Source organism: Dermacentor andersoni, chromosome 1 (assembly GCF_023375885.2).
Source record: "Dermacentor andersoni chromosome 1, qqDerAnde1_hic_scaffold, whole genome shotgun sequence".
NCBI lineage: Eukaryota > Metazoa > Arthropoda > Arachnida > Ixodida > Ixodidae > Dermacentor > Dermacentor andersoni.
The window spans coordinates 212613187-212632687 of record NC_092814.1 but is presented as its reverse complement, the minus strand read 5'-3'; positions in this window follow the sequence as shown (position 1 = coordinate 212632687).

The window sequence follows — 19501 nt, the reverse complement described above, 5'->3', positions numbered from 1 at the left end:
TTTGTGGAAAGAGGTGGGGTCCTGTACCGGAAGTATCTAGACCGCAGGGGAGTGGAGTTCGATCAGCTGATCGTGCCTCAGTGCTACCGTCAGGATCTGTTGCGCTTGTCGCATGGGGGTTCGTGGTCCGGACACCTAGGAGTTAAGAAAACTAACGACCGTCTCTTGCAAGAGTACTATTGGCCAGGGTGTTTTCGGGACGCAGACCACTTTGTGAAGACATGTGACACCTGTCAGCGGGTGGGCAAACCAGGGGACAAATCGAGGGCGCCGTTGAAGTTGGTACCTATCATTACGGAGCCTTTTAGACGGCTCGTTATTGATACAGTGGGACCTCTGCCGGTAACAACCACGGGGTACAGACACATTTTGACTGTGATCTGCCCAGCGACAAAGTTCCCTGAAGCAGTACCGCTTAAGGAACTCAGCTCAGTTGAGATAGTCAATGCACTACTGTCCATATTTGCGCGAGTTGGGTTTCCTGCGGAAATCCAATCAGATCAGGGCACAGTGTTTACTAGCGCTTTGACGACAGCCTTTCTCGAAAGGTGCGGGGTAAAGCTGTTACACAGCTCAGTGCACCACCCCCAGTCGAATTCCGTTGAGAAGCTCCACTCCGTCATGAAGCGCGTGTTGAAAGCATTGTGTTTTGAACATCAAACTGACTGGGAGCTGTGTCTGCCTGGGGTGATGTTTGCATTACGGACCGCGCCGCATGCGGCTACGGGGTTTTCGCCAGCTGAGCTGGTGTACGGTCGCTCGCTGCGATCTCCGCTTCGCATGCTTCGAGAATCGTGGGAAGGCAGGGGCGACGACCCAGTCGTGGTGGAGTACGTGCTTAAGCTCCTCGAACGCTTAAGAAGGGCACAGGAGTTGTCAGGTGAAGCAATGGCAAAGGCCCAGCAGAGGGCCAAGGTTTATTATGATCGGACAGCCAGGGCCCGTCGTTTTGAGGTGGGCGATGAGGTCATGGTATTGCGCACATCGCTAAAGAACAAACTCGACGTGCAGTGGGAGGGCCCAGCACGGATTGTTCACAAACTGTCGGACGTTAACTACGTGGTGAGTCTGCCAGAAAAGCGGAAAGCACAGCAAGTTTACCACTGTAATCTGCTCAAACCCTATAAACAACGGGAAGCAGTGGTGTGCATGATGGTAAACGTTCCCGAAGAGCTTCCGGTCGAGCTTCCGGGACTAGGCTCAGTGACGAACAGGAAAGACACCGATCAAGTCATTAGTGACTTAATCAGTAAAGCATCGCTGTCGCCTGAGCAGAAAACCGAACTACACCAGCTCTTACAAGAGTTTCAAGGTCTGTTCTCTGAGAGGCCTGGTGGGACTTCTGTCCTTACTCATGACATAGAACTTACCTCCCCAGAGCCAGTACGATCCAAGGCGTACCGGGTGTCACCCCGCCAGAGTGATATTATGGAGGCTGAGGTAAAGAAAATGCTACAGCTCGGTGTTATTGAGGCGGGTGAGAGTGATTATACCTCCCCTTTGATTTTAGTTGAGGTACCGGGCAAGGAACCTCGTCCTTGCGTCGACTACCGCAGGCTTAATTCCATCACTAAGGATCAAATTTATCCGATCCCTAACATCGAGGAGCGCCTTGAGAGAGTGAGTAGCGCTCAGTTTATTTCCACCCTAGATCTTGTCAGGGGTTATTGGCAGGTTCCACTTACAGAAGAGGCTAGTAGGTATGCGGCGTTCATTTCACCAATGGGGACATTCCGTCCTAAAGTTTTGAGTTTTGGTTTGAGGAACGCGCCATACTGCTTTTCAAGCCTCATGGATAAAGTGTTGCGGGGACAGCAAGAATTCGCTTTACCGTATCTAGACGACGTAGCGATATTCTCCGCATCCTGGCCTGAGCATATGGCCCACTTGCGGGCAGTGCTAACCCGCCTGCGCGATGCGGGCTTGACAGTCAAGGCTCCCAAGTGCCAGTTAGCACAGGCCGAGGTTGTCTACCTCGGTCACGTGATTGGACGGGGTCGTCGCCGCCCCTCTGAAATAAAGGTGGCCGCTGTGCGAGACTTCCCGCAACCGCGCACGAAGACCGATATTCGGTCGTTCTTAGGTGTCGCCGGCTACTATCAGAGGTACATCCCCAGGTACTCTGATATCGCGGCTCCCTTGACGGATGCTCTAAGAAAGACAGAGCCGCAAACAGTCGTCTGGGATGAGACAAAGGAAAGAGCTTTTAGCGCCCTAAAGAGCGCCCTAACAAGCCAGCCTGTGCTACGATCGCCCGACTACACAAAAGGGTTCGTTGTTCAGTGTGATGCTAGTGAGCGAGGCATGGGCGTTGTACTGTGCCAACGGGAAAATGGAGAAGTAGAACACCCCGTCCTGTATGCTAGTCGTAAGCTGACCAGTCGTGAGCAGGCGTACAGCGCCACCGAGAAAGAGTGTGCGTGTATCGTGTGGGCCGTTCAGAAATTGTCATGCTACCTAGCCGGCTCGAGGTTTATCATTGAGACGGATCACTGCCCTCTCCAATGGCTGCAGACCATCTCTTCCACAAATGGCCGCCTCCTGCGCTGGAGCCTCGCTTTGCAACAGTATTCCTTTGAGGTGCGTTACAAAAAGGGGAGTCTCAACGGTAACGCCGATGGCTTAAGTCGAAGCCCCTAACGTGGGAATCAGCCTCAAAATTGTTTGTTACTGATGTTTTTCTTCCTGAGGCAGGATTTTTAACATATTGCTTTTGTGTAGTGTTTCAAAGTGATGATGTGCTTTCTAGTGCAATTTTCCGATTTGTGGACGCGTTCTGAGTGCTGCTAGACTACTGTAAGGAACTAGGCAGTAGTATAAAAGGGGAAAGAGCCTGGCATGGCTTAGTGAGGGTTGTGCCGTGCTTGCTGACTGAGCGGCTGAGTTTCGGCGCATTTCTAACGCTTGCTGGGAACGAGAACAAAAATGGCAACTCTCCCGAAGTCACTTTGCAGTGTCCTGTGTGAACCTGAACGTGAGAACGAGGCCTTCTCTGTGCTCTGCGCTCAAGAAACGCCAAAGGACGCCCGACTTCGGTTATGAGCATCATCGAGCGACATCCCTCCGGACAGCGGATGCAGTCCCCTGACCATCGGGATCTCCTTCCCCCGGCGGGGCGGTCTGTTACGTTTCGCCTACAACGCGCGGTATAGCCGGCGCGGATGCAACGGACGCCGGGGCTTCGTTCAAAGCGGCGGACATTTTGGCCCGTTCAGCGCCGCCGATACGCCTCCCCGCCAAGCGCGTCCAGGCGTGTTTCAGTGCCACGTGTCTTCGTGTGTGCGTGTGTGTGTGTGTGCCACGCTTGTCAAAGCGCGGCAGCCGGGGAGAGGAGCTCCCCAAGTGTGAAGCGAGGAGGTATGATCGGCGCCGGCTCGGCGATGCGTCACTACACTCGTCTCAACATGTCTCTCAGCGTGTCCGTGCCCGCCGTCACGTGGCCTCGTCACGAGGCCTTCCTTCTTGCCCTCAACTGCGAAAGTATAAGAGCAGCTGCCCCCGGACGCCAAGAGAGAGGCTCCGATTTCTTCTGTCGAGTTACGTGCTCTCCCGTCTCTCACTTCGGTCGACCTGACCGCCCGCTCTTTTGCGATGTTAGAATAAACCAGTTGTTCTGTTACCAGTCGACTCATGCTTTGCCGAGACCTTCGGATGCTTCCAGTGCCCCAGGCCGCCAGGCCAACGCTACCCTTGGGGCTTGCGACCCGATTGCAACAACGGGTGTCAGCGCTGAGTTTGCAACAACTCGTGCCAGCACTGAGATTCCAACACTGCGCATTAGATGACCTGCCCAGCTCCATTTTGTTTTCTCTTAATGTCAATTAGAATATCGGCTATACCCGTTCGCTCTCTGATCGAAATCGCTCTCTTTCAGTCTCTTAATGTTATGCTTAGCATTCTTCGTTCCATCGCTCTTTGCGCGGTCCTTGACTTGTTCTCAAGCTTCTTTATCAGTCTCCAAGTTTCTGCCCCATATGTCAGCACCGGTAAAATGCACTGATTGTACACTTTCCTTTTCAATGATAATGGTAAGCTTCCAGTCAGGAGCTGACAATGTCTGCCGTATGCGCTGCAACCCATTTTTATTCTTCTGTGAATTTCCTTCTCATGATCAGGGTGCCCTGTGATTATTTGACCTAGGTAAACGTACTCCTTCACAGGCTCTAAAGGCTGACTGGCGATCCTGAATTCTAGTTCCCTTGCCCGGCTATTGATCATTATCTTTGTTTTCTGCGTATTAATCTTCAACCACACTCTTACACTCTCTCTATTAAGGTCCTCAATCATTTGTTGTAACTCGTCTGCAGAGTTGCTGAATAGAACAATGACATCTGCAAACCGAACATTGCTGAGATATTCGCCGTCGATTCTTACTCCTAAGCCTTCCCAGTTTAATAACTTGAATACTTCTTTCAAGCACGCAGTGAATAGCACTGGAGAGATTGTATATCCTTGTCTGACCCCTTTCTTTATAGGTATCTTCCTACTTTTCTTGTGCAGAATTAAGGTAGCTGTGGAATCTCTTTAGATATTTCCCAGAATATTTACGTAAGAGGTCTGTACTCCTTGATTACGTAATGCCGCTATGACTGCTGGTATCTCTACTGAGTCAAATGCCTTTTCGTCATCTATGAAAGCCATATAGAGAGGCTGATTATACTCTGCAGATTTCTCGATTACATGATGAATGACGTGGATGTGATCCATTGTAGAGTATCCCTTCCTGAAGCCAGCCTGTTCCCTTGTTTGCCTGAAGTCCAGTGTTACCTTTATTCTATTGCGAATTATCTTGGTGGATGTTTTATATAATTCTGGGAGTGAAGTAATCGCCTATAATTTTTCCATTCTTGAACGTGTCCCTTTTTGTGGATTAGTATAGTGTTTACATTCTTCCAGTTTTCTGGGACCCTTGAATTCGATAGACACTTCGTATAGAGAGCCGCCAGTTTCGTCAAGCATTATGTCTCCTCCATATTTGATTAAATCGACTGTTATTCCATCTTCTCCTGCTGCTTTTCCTCGTTTCATGTCTTGCAAGGCCCTTCTGACCTTATCGCTAGGTTAGATATAGGAGGAGTTTCTGTATCCTGTTCATTACTGTTTCTAATGGAGGTATCCTGACTCCTCTGGGTATTGTACAGGTCAGTATAGAATTATTCCTCTGCTTTCACTATACTTTCGAGATTTCTCATGATATTACCCTGCTTATCTTTCACTGCGTACATCTTGGTTTGTCCTATTCCAAGTTTCCTTGTCACTGATGTCAGGCTGCGTCCTTTTACGGCTTATTCAGTCTTTCTCACGTTATAATTTCGAATATCACTTATTTTCGCCTTGTTGATTAGTTTTGACAGTTCCGCCAATTCTATCTTATTTCTTGAATTGGACACTTTCATTCTTTGTCATTTCTTTATTAGGTCCTTTGTTACTTCAGAGAGCTTGCCTACTGGTTGCCTTGGTGCCTTGCCTCCCACTTCAATTGCTGCCTCTGAAGCCAGCCTAGTTACGGTTTCATTCATTACCTATTGTCATCATCTCTCTGTTCTAAAGCTGCATATTTGTTTGCAAGTATCAGCCTGAATTTATCTGCTTTTTCCTTTACTGTCTCTAGGTTAGCCTGTTTGTTCTTGACCAATTTTACTATATCTCTCTTCAAATCGACGTGAATCCTAGCCCTCACTAACCTATGATCACTGCACTTTACCCTACCTAACACTTCTACATCCTGCACTAGGCTGGGATGGGCAGAAAGTATGAAATCAACTTCATTTCTTGTTTCACCATTAGGGCTTTTCTAGGTCCACTTTTTGTTGCGACGCTTCCTGAAAAATGTGTTCATTATTCGCAGCTTATTCCTTTCGGCGAATTCTAGCAGCATCTCTCCTCTAGCGTTCCTAGAATCGATGCCGTAGTTGTGAATTGCTTGTTCACCAGTCTGCTTTTTCCCCACTTTTGCTATAGTCGCCCATTACTGCAGTATACTGAGTTTACACTTTTCTCATCGCTAATTCAACATCTTCACAAAACTGATCTACCTCATCATAACCGTGACTGGATGTTGGAGCGTAGGCTTGTACTTGACTTGCGAAGAAATACTTTGGCGGTAGAGTTACTTTCGTCCTTCTAAGCATAAAACGGCGTTTCGTTAAAAAATCAAGTGGAACGACATTGCATTTTTATTGCAAGTTAACGGCGCATATCTCGAAAATGTTGTCATCTGCACAACGTTTTTCATATTGATATGCCTTGCAGTTTCACCGACTACAACTTCTACATTGCAATATGTGTCGTAAGGAAACGAGTTAAAACATAATTACTGAATTTTTGTTAATTTTTCGATTATGCATTTTGATTTCTAGTGCAAGTAATGTCCGCCTCTTCCAGTAGACCAGCTCAAGGACCAGAATTGCGCTATTTACCAGAGACAATTTTTTTTAAATTCTTTAATGTCTTCGCAGGAACACCTGGTATAGAGTGGCGAGACAACGGCGCATGTTCTAGCGACACTACCTGCAGGGTTTCCCTTTATCAAAAGTGTTGTTTACTATATGCATGATAACCGCAGAAAGGAGGCTAATATTGATTTTTAAGTGAAACGGTCTTTCGGTTCGGTCCGCATAGACCCACTGTGTGTCATGGTGGCTGAACGGTTGCACCGACAGGGGCGGGCACATCCTGTGTTTCATACCTTGCTGGTGAAGCAGCGCACTGACACGGACACAGAGAAGACACACAAGACGACACTCGTTGAAAAGTTGTTCGAACATATAAAAGGGCCCGTTGTAATGGAAATGAAGTTCAGTAATGTGGAAAATTGGGCTAGTTGGTGATTGATCATCATACCTTGCTGGTGAAGCAGCGTCTTGTGTGTCTTCGCCATGTCTGTGTCAGTGCGCTGCTTCACCAGTAAGGTATGATGATCAGTCACCAACTAGCCCAACTTTCCACATTACTGAACATCCTGTGCTACCTGCGGGAGAGCAGAAACACTGAGTCATCTGATATTGGACTGTCCCTCCATCAGTACGCGGCGCTCCGCACTTTACAGAGACTACCGATCACTTGGCTTATCATGTGCTACATTGGATTGAATTATATCTCCCATTGTTCGTGCTTCCAAACGTTATCAAACGCACAGAGCCCTTCTAGCATTTTTGAAAGCGTAAAATCTAGACTCCCCATTATAGCGTAACAATCTTCCTCCAATTTTGTGCTAGTTTATGGACCATTTGCCGGACGCTAAGTGTCGCCCGACGAGTGTGCGACGCACATGCCTGTCTTATTCTGTGTGGTTGTTCACCCGGACCCAGTGTTTAAAATTTTCTCTCCTTAATATCACGCCTGTTCTTCATTCACTGTTCTTTTTATATATGTCCATGTTCTCTTCTAAAGCCGGCAGTCGTTGTGCCTTTCCTGGTGGCAGTGGCCAGCTAGCTTTCCTCCTCTTCTTTGTGATTGTTTTTATCTGTGCAAACCAAATAAAATAAGATGTATAGGCAGTCGCTTGCTAAAACCGCATGTAACGAAAACACGTTGTAATATTATCGCCTATATCTTTGCAACTGCACTGCCCACGGCACATTACTTTGGTATCGTTGTGTGGAGGAAAGAAGCCATTGCTTGATCATGCATGTGTCGCGTGCACAGATGGCGGCCATCGTTGCGTCACGCATGACGCAATCGGAGCTAAATTTAGCCTCTCGCTCGGCGTTCAGAGAGGCATATGTAGCGCGGCAGTACGTTTGTCGTTCCGAAAGGGAGTGGTCGCGCTTGAGAAAGCTCATTCAGCTATAATAGATATATTCCATCAAACTCAAACATGTGCCCATCAGGAGCTATATAAGGCCTACAAGTGTTCAATTTGTTTGTTTGTTTTTTCAGAACTGCCACGCTTGCTCGGCTAAGGCGCCCCTTAATTCGGCATGTAAGATCTAGAAAAGAATAGACTCGGACAGTAAGACAGAGGGACACCCAACCACTTTAACCACGGCGGAAGCGGAGTCGATTGAGGTAAGCGCGGGGGCCCCAGCCATGTGTTAGTGCGGCGGACTCGAGCGGCCGGGGGCAGTCCCGTGCACCACCAGTAGGGGGATCATTTGTTTATCCTAGTGCCCAAACACCCTCTGGAAAACAAACGGCCCCACTACGAGTAGGGAGCGAGCACGATTGCAAAATTAGACCGTTAGACCCCCCCCCTAGCTGTAACGTATAGCAAGCATGTAAGCTTTCTAATGTGTGAATAAATTTGACTTGTGTACTTGGTTACGTAATTTTTGTACCATAGTGCTCACTCTCCAGCACGCGCAAGACGTTCCACGTACCAAGCTGCGGGTGCGTCTTTGATGCAGTCTACTAGATTTTTAATTCCGCAGTTTTACATGCACGCCAAAACCGCGATGTGAACATTAGGCACGCCGTAGTGAAGGACCCTGGATAAATTTTGACCACCCAGGGTTCTTTAGCGTGCACCTAAATCTAAACGCACGAGCGTTTTTTGCATTTCTCCCCACCGAAATGCTGTCGCCGTGGCCAGGATCGAACCCGTATCCTCGAGCTACTGCGGCGGGTTAGAAAGAAGGCTAGAGGCAAATAAGGTAGGTTACAATCTTTCGTTAAGCGAGATGATGTGCGATAAGAGCAGATCCCACGCAGATAACTTTTTTGGCATAGGACATATCCTTCTGGCACAGGTATTCTGATGCTTGCCGATATTTGTATGTAGCTGTCCAAAACTTAAGCTTAATGCAGTCGTGTCATGCTCGATGATGTTCACTAATACAGGGAAGCGGAATATATCAAGGGTACGAGAATACAAATACCTCGGCTCCAGTGTGGATCAACGAAGGGAAAGTCAACATGAAATAACACAAACAGGTAATAACAACAGCAGGAAAGTAAGTTGCAGATATAATGAAACATAAGACACTACGTCCCTCGCAACAATCGTACAAGACATTTAATTGCATTGTCTTCAACAGAAAGCTTATTGAACGTAACGGAAACTCAATAGCAACGTTACAAGATTTCGGACGGGACATTTGTTTTGAATTGAATTCTGGGGTTTTACGTGCCAAACCCATGATTTGATTATGAATCAGGCCTTGTGTGGGGGGGGGGACTACGACGACTCCGGATTAATTTTAACCATCAGTGGATTTTAAGGTGACCCCAATGCACGAAACTTGGGCGTTTTTGCATTTCGCCCCCATCGAACCGCGGCCACCGCGTCCGGGATTTGATCGCGCGACCTCGTGCTTAACAACGCAACACCATAGCCGCTAAGCCACCGTGGGGGGTCGCGACATTTGTATAAGGGCTGGTACAACACCACCAAGGTAGTCTGAAGCGTGTTGAGACATTCGGTGGTTCTCAGACTGTCATTTGGTAAGTCGTCTCTGTCTTTGAAAGCTAAAATGTAATTCATGCTATAACTTAATGAGCTTTTAGAACAACGGAATCCGGTGCGCAACCGAGAAACCAAATAAAAAGGAAAGAAAGCAGTACAAGGAGATATGGTTTGTGCGTCCTTCGAAGTGCGTGAGGCTGAGAGCTAACGAGTAGCCGCTATAGTCCAGGATCAAACAGACGACATTAATGAAACGGATCTCGGCACCTCATGCCAACGTGGACGCACATCTCAGTTTTGGGAAGGGAAACGAAGCCACGTGCTAGGAGTTGTTGCTGAGTTCTGGCTGCTACGTCTCACGCCCGTAGATCTCCTGGTGATTGAAAGCTCTGGAAGTTGAGAACAATATGCGTTTTTCCCAACCCCCTACATTTGCTTTTCGGCAGCGCAGGTTCAACAGGGAGCTAACTAGAAATCGTGGACAGCCACCATAAGCCCTGACTTAGCTGCAATGATGAGCGCAGTGGCCTCATTTCTTTTCACAAGAGCATTAGCTGCTCTGACGGCTGAACAGCAACTTTGTGTGGTTCTGCGATTACTTGGCTTGCATCGGTGACGCCTGGCCGGGATGCTTCGAACGTTGCTCCCGCTCAGGGTAGTGGGACCGAGCCGCTTGTTTGCAGCATTCTGTTCACTGGTGCTCACGGGCACGCCACCTGTAAATAAATGCACCTTGGCCATGAGCTAAGCACCGAACGCCATGGCTTCCTGCACGTCCGGGGTTATAGAGTGAACCAATGTGCGAAGATGTAATGCACCCTGGCACTGGTTCGCGCTATAACAGCGCGTACAGCAGCTGGTTAGACCTTCCGTTTCCGGCATTTCCCGATTAATGTGCGGCTATATGGGCGGCGTCCTCGTTCAGCTAATTTTCCGCTCGCGGTTTGAAGGAAATGCTTGCACTTAGATAGAGGAAGGGTCGGAAGAGGGGGAAAAAAAGAGAAAAAAAAGAAGGGAGCGGTTCCTCTCATGAAAGAGGCGCAGGAAGGTTGGGGAGAGAGATGCCTTGCTACTGGCTCATCCCTGCGCGCACACTGCTTCAGGTGAGGATGGGCGACGGGCACGGCGAAAATAAGCGAGTCGGGAAAGAAACAAACCCATGCAGAAACACCGAGGAAGGAATTTAACGCCGAACACAGCGTACGTGCTTACGTACGAGCACAGTGCGGGTGCAGCTACCTAATGCATCGTCTCCGGCAGGCTGTAAAACATGGGCCGACACCTAGCTGCAAAAGGGGTGAAGTGGCGCTCTCTGAGGCGTGACCTGCCGAGGCGCATTAATCAAGCGAGGCGGCCGCTGCAATGACCAAACGCAAGGGGCAGACGCGCATCGCCTGCTGGAGCTTTGCACACTGAGCGAGATGCGGGCGAAGAACAAAAACTACGGCCGTTCATCGTCTCCTGGGTGAATGAGTCACGGCCCCGCTTCCTCTTCGACTCTTCTGTTCCGCGACGAGCGCCCACACTCGCGCGGGCCGCCAATGCTGTCGCCGGAAGGATGGCAAAGGACTCGGAACCACTGCGCCTATGTAGAGCTACCGCCACAGCGCCGCTCATCACAGTACCGGTTTCCCCGCCCTGTTCTGCTTTTAGCGACGCTTTTCTCTTGCCTGCCCGCGCGGAGCGTTTCTTCCCGTGCAGTTCCGAAAAACAACTGCGTAGGACCTTCGCACCATGCAGTGCGCTCCGGAGTGTGTATGCGCCGCCTACCGGAGGAGGCCGCTATAGATAGTGTGTTTCTCTGAGCCCTATCACGCGTATACATTTGGCGCAGATGGACAAAAACATGCAAGACGACATGCAAAACGTCAACCTCTCGTTTGTACCATTTTTGCGCTTCTGTTGATTCCTAACAACCCTGTGATGGTGAGTCATAAACTAGCTCAGCAAGGCATTGCTCTGATTCCCTGCACGCGCCGCCAAACACTACGCCTCTCTGATCTCCGCTCTGAACTCGCGCCTACAGCGCTGCATGCGCAGCGAAAATGGCTGCTGCTGCGCGCTATAAGACAAGCGCTTGTTTTACAGAGCGTGCATCGCTCGAACTTCCGACTAGAACATGTTATAGGATCTGCATGACCGAAACCCAGATCCGCGCCCATGAAGCCCAGAAAAGCCACTCCTGCTGGAACACAAATTTATTCCTTTCACACACACACACACACACACACATACAGGGTGTTTCAGCCAACACTTTCAACAATTTTTAAAGGTTGCCTGTGGCAGAAAGCTCAGGTATGGTTTATGAGCTTGTCTACTCGAAGAGGCGGACGTTACTTGCAAAAAAAAGAAAATTGAAATGAAAAATTGACTAATTAACAAGAATTAACTAATGAACTTTTAGCTAATTATCTTATGACCCATATTGCAATTTACAAATTCTAGCAATGGACTTCGCAAGGCTGATCCACTTGGAAAGAATTCTCAGGACGGCACCAGTTTCTAGATATAAATTCCCGAACTTTGCGGAGAATGCATTGACGTTCCAGTTACTTGTGTGCTTCAGTGCATGAAACGACGTTCTTTCAACGAATTATATATATATATATATATATAAATATATATATATATATATATATATATATATATATATATCCGTGACAGCATGAGAGAAAGCCGTAATTTTCATCTTAACTTGTAAAGGCGGATTTTGAGCTTGACCAGCGATTCTCGCCCGTTGTGAATGTGACCGCCTTGTCATTTTGGGTAGAGATCACTTCACTAATGAAGGTCACTAAGTTGGGTTATTACCGGTCGTGAAGGTTTCTGGCATTGTATACCATTTTGCCCTGCGGTCGTGCATTTCCTTACCACGAGGACCAACATAATTTTATTTGTGCGTGCTTCCCCACCTTTCTTTCTTACTTTTTTAAGGAGCTAGACAGATTCCAAGTGTTCGTATTTTGATGCTGTAATAAGGCTCCGAGAATAACAACATTACGGGACTTCCCGGAGCAGTGTTAGCTTGATTGAGTGACCTCCTGCCACTTCATTTGTTAGAGGGACGCAACTTGAAATCAGCGTCCCACTGACGATATCGATGGCGCCCTCAGAAACACAAAGGGGCAACTATGTACAAATTTGCTTGCAGACATGCAAGCTGCAGTGCGAATTATTATTGTCTCTGTAGTGCAGTTAATTATGCGCTATTTTGATATCTAAACAGAATTCCGCGCAGAGCTACGATTCAGCTCTGCGATTCAGCTCGTAGCTGAGCTACGATTCAGCAGTCGAAGTGCGGTCAAATGAGACGTAGCAAAGGCGCTTTCTATTGATAGCCGATTTCCACTGTCGATTCCGGTGAAGTATAATGCAACATTAGCTCGAATCTCTTGTTATTTGCTCCTGAACCTAAAGCACAAAGATGAACACAGCGACTGACTCTTGCTGGTGAGCCGTAAAAGCGCAAGATTTAGTAGGTGTGCATGGAACGCATCCTTTCGTCTACCTTATCGAACATGCAGTTTCCTGAAGTATTACAGGCTGGACGGTACGACATAAGAAGTATTTTTTGACGTGAAACGTCTATCAGTTCAGTCTGCAGTTAAGGCTACTTGCTAAAACCACTTGTAACGAAAACACATTATAATAGTATCGCTTATACGTTTGCAACCGTACTTCCCACGCGCTTTACGTTGGTGTCGTTGTGTAGAGGAAAGAAGCCATTGCTCGATCATGCATGTATCACGTGCACATATGACGCCGTTGTCGCTCCCCTATCATGACGCAATCGGAGCTAAATTTAGCCTCTCACTCGGCGTTCAGAGAGGCATAGCAGTCGCGTTTGAGAAAGCTCACTCAGGCCATGATAGGTATAATCCATCAAGATCAAACCAGTGCTCATCAGGAGTTGTAAGACTTACAGGTGTGTAATTGCCTCCACTATTTTGACGGTTGCTCTGCTATGGCACCTCCGTGTTCGACACGTATGGCCCAGTAATGAGAGCAGCTTTCCGAGTCCACTAATGGCCAGTAATGGCGTCAAAAGACTCGGGCATCAATACCGAAGGATTTCGATTCGCGCCACCACCTTTGACCACGGCGGTCTCACTACGAATAGGGCGCGAGCACGATTGCAAGATTAGACCGCGGGATCCTCAATAGCTGTGTCATAAGCTAATCATGTAAACTTTGTAATGCGAGAATAAATGTCACTCGCATATGTGGTTACATTTCTGTACTCTGAGTGCCCATACGCCCTCAGCAGCACGCACAAGACGCTTTGCGTACCCCACTGCGGCTGCGTGCCCGATACAGCCTACCCATATTTTTCACACTTTAATTCGTGGGCAAGATGAGTTATTCTCGCGTTAGACATCTTTTGAAAACGTGTGGCTCGATTAAAGGCCGGTCTTTACAGGATAATATCCCGCGCTGTCATTCTCTTTCATTCTTCCACCAACGATTGAAGTGCTTGGCACAAGTCACGCCAGGGCAGGCATAAGGCTCGGTTCTGCGTAACTCGTGCAGATTCTTTGCTGGTATGATACATTAACAACACTTTCTTAAAGCAAGGTTTTCTGCAATATCTCGCTATCACGACCAAATCAGATGCGAGAGGTAAATCTCACGCCGTTAATTCTGTTTACAAGAAGAACAACATGAGAACATTTGCACGTTGACGCGTATCCATGTCACACATGCCGTTTATATGATCGCGGCAACCAACGATTGTTTGACGTACGCTAGATGCGCAGCTGGCTGTCACCCACACATGTTCAGCGATTGCTAGAAGGTTTGCGTTCAGCGCGCAAGGTGGCGGTGAATGCACGGTATACTGCTGTGTGTGTCGCATGGATTGAGCCTCTTTTGAAGTCGGAGAAGCGCAGAGCAAAGTTATTTTTAAAGAGAGACTCAGAAAAGTGGATGTAAATAAATAAGCAGTTGAAGTACACAAATATCTGCGCCTCAAAAGCGTAGACTCAGAATGGAGGAAGAGGTCCAGAAGGTTAGCAACCAAGTACAGGGTAATTGAAAGTGTAAATAGGCAACCAGGAGCCATAGGGAAGAGAGCGAGACGAGCACTGAAGTGGAATGCAAAGAATGGAAGCAAGAGAGACTACATAGATTTACAAGAATGACAAAGAAGAAAAAAGAAAGGAAAATCTTTACGTTGACAAAAAGGGCACTGCCTTGCTTTAGTTTGAGGCCCGAACTGGTTGCCTAAAGGGCAAAAATGCACCGGAGCAGATGTGCGCAGCAGGATGAGGCATGTGTCTGCTGCAGCAAATATCCGGAAGCAACTCAGCACACCCTATAATGGAACGCGAAGGTATTCACTCTGCAAGGCCCGTAGGAGGCGTCTACCTCCCAGAAGCGTGCACGGATTCGAAGAGGACGAGAGCGCATTACCAGTCGAGATAATTAAGCAAGCAACGTTTAGAATATTCGTGGGAAAAAAAACAGGCAAGAGGATGACAGAGCTGGAGCCGTTACACGCATGAGTAACTGCGTAATATAGATAGATGTTTTTTTGAAGAGAGAAAATATCAAGGAGAAATAGGAAAAATGCTAAACTGCAGTAAGTTATATATAACCTATTGCAGTCTAGTATTCTGCCTGTCTCTCCTTGATATTTCTCTCTTACCATAGTAAGACCTGATTATCTCAAGCAGGATAGGTGACTATTTGTCGCCGCCCCGTTTTACAGGGTATGCCAATAGAAATAACATTTGCATTATTATTACACACAGCGCGCCCTAAAAACACGGAAGAAGAAGAGAGACGAAACACGAGCGCTCCCGATAAAACTCCCGATACAGTTTTCTGTTGTCCAATACGTGCTACATAAAAGTGTTTTTCCGACCGTGAAAGAAGCCCGTAAATTCGCGCAAAATTGCCACGCGACTTGCCGCTCGAGGCACTTTCCGTGTATTCGCGGGCTTCTTTCACACTCGGAAAAACAGCCTTATGTAGCACGTATTGAGCAACAGAAAGTTGTATCGGGAGTTTCTCCTGTCGCTCTACAATTTTCCCATTGACAGTATTCATCTAATTATAATATTTGAGAAGTTGATTAACTAAGACTAATTGTCTAATTAGGCCGAATTAAAATAATAATTTGAGTATCTCCAATCGACGGCAAACAACGTTACCTTGGTTCTCTACAGCTACGTGACACTCGCATATTTTTAAACTCTGGCTAAATTTAGCTGGGGCAGGTACCCTGTACATCGAAACAAAATACAACCGGTCTGTAAACTATCATTGTCTGCGCGTAATAGCACACCGGTAGGCTTGGCCTTTGCAACAACTAGCGAGGACCGTAGACCTAGCAAATGGTTTGAAAGCCGTGAGAGCTCGTTTTTATCGCGCTATTTGCTGGCTAAGCACCAAATTTTCTTCGTACGGGGCTGGTTGGTAGCAGTGACCGGTCAACACCGGGTGTCTTCTCAGTCGCTGCTCTGCATGATCACGGTGCGGACACTGCGCAGACACTTCAAGTTTATTACTATAAATGAACAGCAAAACATAGGTCAAACAAGATGCGTCTTCAGTAGGAGGCCCAAAAGTAAAAACTGTGAGAGGGCCCCCCTGCTAGAATTAAAGAAAACAAACTTGCACTACGCCCAGATATGAGCTGAGGTTAGCAAACTAATGTGTTATTCAAACCGATATATGATTAAAGAGAGCACAGGTAAGAACGTCAACTGTAACACAGGTAGTGCAAGAAGCTAATATTTACGCTTAGTAAGTAGTATTAAGCACAGTGAAGGTGATACGCACCGACCGAGGTTCATCAATTCTTATGTGCGACCATCAGGCACAGTGAAGGCTGCGATAAATGTTCCGAAGACTGTGCACAGCTACGTGGCCCTGCACTTGATATGCGATAGAAGCAGCAGCGAATTATAAAATGAAAACACGACGTAAATTGACTCCGCACATCAAGGCCGTCCTGGATACAGAAGGTCACATTGATCCCCATGTGATAACTATAGATGGTTATTGTCTCTGTCTGTCCATCTCGAGAATCGGCCACCACCGTAACGTTGACAAGTTTCCCTGCGAGTTAAAGGCAGAGAAGATACGAAAATAAGGGGGGGAAATAAGTTAAATGCTCAAACGGCCAACACTTTACAAGCTCAGATAAACAAGCGCATAATCAGCTCCAGCAAAGTAAACAGGCACCACGTGCAGCTTACAACTCGACGCGCAATCGCAAATTAAGTGCCTGTTCCAGCGACTGGCTCTTCGCAAATGTTGCGCACATGTCCGCGCTGTGTCGGGAGAGCCATTTTTGCAAATTTTGGTCGCAGCGACAATGCAGATATTGTTGTTCAAACGGCAGTTACAAGTAAGAAGGTGGAATTAACGCGTGTTTTATTTATGCATGCTATAGTTTGTTGTTGGCGTCATCCTTGCTTCTTTCTTTCATCTTCCAATTATTTTTATCCCTCTTCCTTCCTTCTTTGTAACCCTTCCTATCCCCTCTCCTTTGAGGCGGGCGAACGTTTTGCTGCGCACTATACAGGCATGTGATCATTAGAGGCGAGTGCTGCTACTTCTTTGCGTTTCGTTTTATTTTTTCCAGGTTAGCGGTGTCGATGGCAAGACGTTCCAGAAATTCGTAGCCACATAATATAGTATGTTCCCAGCTAAATCGCAAATTTCCGCTCTTCTTTAGGCAGGCACAGTGCACGGTGGACCGGTCAAGTCGCAACGGTTAAACAGTCATTACGGCGTAATGGGATGTGAAATAAAGGGAAGTCAGACCAGGACATGCAAGAGAAGCATGAACCAACTGGCCAAACAGCAAGTAGTGACACGTTACATGCATTTGAACCCTCGGAGAGCAAGAGTGAAGTAATAACGAAAAGGATCGGGAGCAACTCATCCACGGTGACTATCCAAGATGCGAATAACCCAAACGCGTCATGTTTGAAGCGTGTACTGCAGCCGCGCTCCCCTCTCGCGCTTCCCTCTGGACACGCTGCGCCTTCTGGCGGCGCCTCGGCGAAGTTAACGTGTACCCACTGTCACATACACAGTGGCGCCAAAGTTGGCGTCATGTAAGTTCATGTAAGAGCGGCCATACCAAGAGGCCAGTGGCCCCAGAGGCACGCGCGCACATGACGAGTGCCGCATACTCAAGTTGGCGCCAAGGAGGTTCATTGAGGAGCGGTACATATGTATATCACAGCGGCACGTGCCCAGTCGCACGTACCCACGTGAACGGCCAACATTTTAGACTGCGCTACCTTGAGGATCGGCCACATTATTGTGGGATAGGTTGGTAGCTAGATAGCCGGCAAGAAAACTGATCCGGAGATGCCAAGATTGCTATTCGCATTAAAAAAAAGAAGCCATCTTTCTGTATATTCTCACTTCCTGCTCTCTCTTTGCTGGCCAGATTAAGGCCGCGTATCAGACCAGCAACATCGAATTTCCTCAGATCTGTTCGCGACACTTCTGGTTGTGCACTCCACAATACCATGTATTTGAAATAGTTGTGTCAAAACCACTTCGTCACCTCTAACAGCCCGTGCGTTCGTTTGAGACGTCAAAATTAACAATTTAAATTTGTCTTCGCTGTACTCGTATTTCTTGCTACAATGCAGCAAGCCTGTTCCTGTTTTTTTCTCTGTGTGTGTGTGTGTGTGTGTGTGTGTGTTTTAGATATGCTACTGCAAACGCTCATCTACGTGTACACATCGAGATCCGCTGGTTATCGAACCCGCAATGCGTTCTCAGCTATGTATGCTCCAAAGTACATAAGCATATGCTTCTGTTTACATACCGACCTTCGTGGCACTGTTTGCGGCTGTGGACTGCGATTGCCGCGGTCGGGCGCCTGCGCAGCTGCACTATCGCAACGTGCCACACCCCGCCGTGCGACCATTTGCGTCACTAGCCGAGGATGCAGCGGGTTCAACATTTCCTCCGCGCACTGCAGGAGTCGACGTGAAAGAGCAAGTGTCATGCGGGGCGGCAGAGGTAAACGCCGGCGGGGCGCGGCATGCGCTTCTGACACGACGGTGAAGAATAGGGCTATCCGTCTTGAAGAGCTACCGCAGCGGCGACGTCGGCACGGCAGTGGCGGCGAACTGATACCCCGCAAACTAGACCGCGCAACGAAGCAGCGGCGACCGCGCCGCGGGCCGCCAACGAACGCGCCCTCCATTACGGAGAGACAACGTCGGCGCAATCGTGGACGCAATAACGAGTCGCGTGTCTAATTCTTGTTCCTCCATTTCGTCATGACGACAGAGCCCCTCCGTGTTGTCAATTGACGGCTGCGTGCAGGGGGCGCTGCCGCTGTTATGTGTCGTGCTGGCTGCTCACTCGCGTTGCTGACGAGAGCCTCGGGTGTGCGCGTGTGTAATGGCGACGGACGCGTTGACGGGCATTTTCCTGTTGTCGAAAGAAAAAGCTCCGTATGCGCGCACACAATTTCGTATTTTGGCCGTTTGGCGGAGAACATCGATTGAGCTTTAAGACTTTAAAAAAAGAACACACGACACGACACGATATGCACCCACATGCACGCGCACGCACTCCTCCCCACCCACACAAACAAACACAGACACGCACGCACACGTGCACGCACACGCACGCACACATACACGCACGCGCGCGCGCAGTAGCATCGTGTATGAGTGGGTGGCCGCTATCCTTCAATAAATTAAACGTATATCGTAACATCGCTCGCATGAGTACATAATAACATAGCCTGGAGGACATACTTCCTTATATTAGATCGGCGGAGCCCATGCGAAGTATTTAATTTATAATAGATTAATGTGCATTGAATCTAAAACAAAAAAAAAGAAAGGTAGGTAGGAAGGAGATCACAATCACTGCAAAAAGAAGTTTGATTAACGACGTTTCTTGATGGTGGCGTTTTTATTCTAACGAAGCCAAACGAACGCGTTCTGCGGCCTCGGGAAATTGGTTTGCTTTCCTGAGGCGAGGTTGCTCTTAAAGCAGTGCTTCTACAGCGCGCCGACTACAGACCCCTTCTGACTGACGAGACTCAGTATACAAATAAAGGTAACCAGCCTCAGATCCAGCCTTAGCCTATCGATTTGTATCCGTTGCTCGATGATTGCAGTGGAACTTCCATAATCGAGTGAAGGTTCCATGAAAGAGGAC